Source organism: Arachis stenosperma, chromosome 3, assembly GCF_014773155.1.
Source record: "Arachis stenosperma cultivar V10309 chromosome 3, arast.V10309.gnm1.PFL2, whole genome shotgun sequence".
NCBI classification, from domain to species: domain Eukaryota; kingdom Viridiplantae; phylum Streptophyta; class Magnoliopsida; order Fabales; family Fabaceae; genus Arachis; species Arachis stenosperma.
The window spans coordinates 128548171-128550386 of record NC_080379.1 but is presented as its reverse complement, the minus strand read 5'-3'; the positions used below and the strand labels follow the sequence as shown (position 1 = coordinate 128550386).

The following is a 2216-nucleotide window of genomic DNA, read 5'->3' as shown; positions in this document are numbered from 1 at the left end:
TTCCCTCCCAACAAGCGCTTCTTTAATCTCAGTAGCTTGACAGTGGGCTCTCATGGAGCCTCACAGATGTTCAGAGCAATGTTGGAACCTTCCAACACCAAACTTAGAGTTTGAATGTGGGGGTTCAACACCAAACTTAGAATTTGGTTGTGGCCTCCTAACACCAAACTTAGAGTTTGATTGTGGGGGCTCTGTTTGACTCTGTTTTGAGAGAAGCTCTTCATGCTTCCTCTCTATGGTTACAGAGGGATATCCTTGAGCCTTAAACACAAGGGATTCTTCATTCACTTGAATGATCAATTCTCCTCTGTCAACATCAATCACAGCCTTTGCTGTGGCTAGGAAGGATCTGCCAAGGATGATGGATTCATCCATGCACTTCCCATTCTCTAGGACTATGAAATCAGCAGGGATGTAATGGTCTTCAATCTTTACAATAACATCCTCTACAAATCCATAAGCTTGTTTTCTTGAATTGTCTGCCATTTCTATTGAGATTCTTGCAGCTTGTACCTCAAAGATCCCTAGCTTCTCCATTACAGAGAGAGGCATGAGGTTTATGCTTGACCCTAGGTCACACAGAGCCTTCTCGAAGGTCATGGTGCCTAATGTACAAGGTATTGAGAACTTCCTAGGGTCCTGTCTCTTTTGAGGTAATCTCTGCCTAGTCAAGTCATCCAGTTCTTTGGTGAGCAAAGGGGGTTCATCCTCCCAAGTCTCATTACCAAATAACTTGTCATTTGGCTTCATGATTACTCCAAGGTACTTAGCAACTTGCTCTTCAGTGACATCTTCGTCCTCTTCAGAGGAAGAATACTCATCAGAGCTCATGAATGGAAGAAGTAAATCCAATGAGATCTCTATGGTCTCAGTGTGAGCCTCAGATTCCCATTGTTCCTCATTAGGGAACTCATTGGAGGCCAGTGGACATTCATTGAGGTCTTCCTCAGTGGCGATCACTGCCTCTTCCTCCTCTCCAGATTCGGCCATGTTGATGGCCTTACACTCTCCTTTTGGATTCTCTTCTGTATTGCTTGGAATACTAGGAGGGAGTTCAGTAACTTTCTTACTCAGCTGTCCCACTTGTGCCTCCAAGTTTCTAATGGAGGACCTTATTTCAGTCATGAAACTTTGAATGGTTTTGATTAGATCAGAGACCATGGTTGCTAAGTCAGAGTGGCTCTGCTTAGAATTCTCTGTCTGTTGCTGAGAAGATGATGGAAAAGGCTTGCCATTGCTAAACCTGTTTCTTCCACCATTATTGTTGTTGAAACCTTGTTGAGGTCTCTGTTGATCCTTCCATGAGAGATTTGGATGATTTCTCCATGAAGGATTATAGGTGTTTCCATAGGGTTCTCCCATGTAATTCACCTCTTCCATTAATGGGTTCTCAGGATCATAAGCTTCTTCTTTAGATGAAGCGTCCTTAGTACTGCCTGGTGCAGCTTGCATTCCAGACAGACTTTGAGAAATCATATTGACTTGCTGAGTCAATATTTTGTTCTGAGCCAATATGGCATTCAGAGTATCAATTTCAAGAACTCCTTTCTTCTGATTCGTCCCATTATTCACAGGATTCCTTTCAGAAGTGTACATGAATTGGTTATTTGCAACCATTTTAATGAGTTCTTGAGCATCTGTAGGTGTCTTCTTCAGATGAAGAGATCCTCCAGCAGAGCTATCCAATGACATCTTGGACAGTTCAGACAGACCATCATAGAAGATACTTATGATGCTCCATTCAGAAAGCATGTCAGAAAGACACTTTCTGATCAATTATTTGTATCTTTCCCAAGCTTCATAGAGGGATTCACCATCCTTCTGTCTGAAGGTTTGGACTTCCACTCTAAGCTTACTCAATTTTTGAGGTGGAAAGAACTTTGCCAAGAAGGCATTGACTAGCTTTTCCCAGGAGTTCAGGCTTTCTTTAGGTTGTGAGTCCAACCATATCCTAGCTCTGTCTCTTACAGCAAAAGGGAATAGCATAAGTCTGTAGACCTCAGGGTCAACCCCATTGGTCTTGACAGTGTCACAGATTTGTAAGAATTCAACTAAAAACTGATGAGGATCTTCCAATGGAAGTCCATGGAACTTGCAATTCTGTTGCATTAGAGAAAATAATTGATGTTTAAGCTCAAAGTTGTTTGCTCCAATGGCAGGGATAGAGATGCTTCTCCCATAGAAGTCGGGAGTAGGTGCAGTAAAGTCACCCAGCA

The 2216-nt window shown here is 42.5% G+C and overlaps 1 non-coding gene across 1 annotated transcript; it reads left to right on the top strand.

Annotated features, from left to right (window-relative positions):
* Window positions 1-1746: 1746 nt before the first annotated feature.
* LOC130971628 (small nucleolar RNA R71) lies at window positions 1747-1854 on the top strand. The gene has a single exon (XR_009082840.1). It is a non-coding gene; the product is annotated as a small nucleolar RNA R71 (small nucleolar RNA).
* The last annotated feature ends 362 nt before the right edge of the window (window positions 1855-2216 follow it).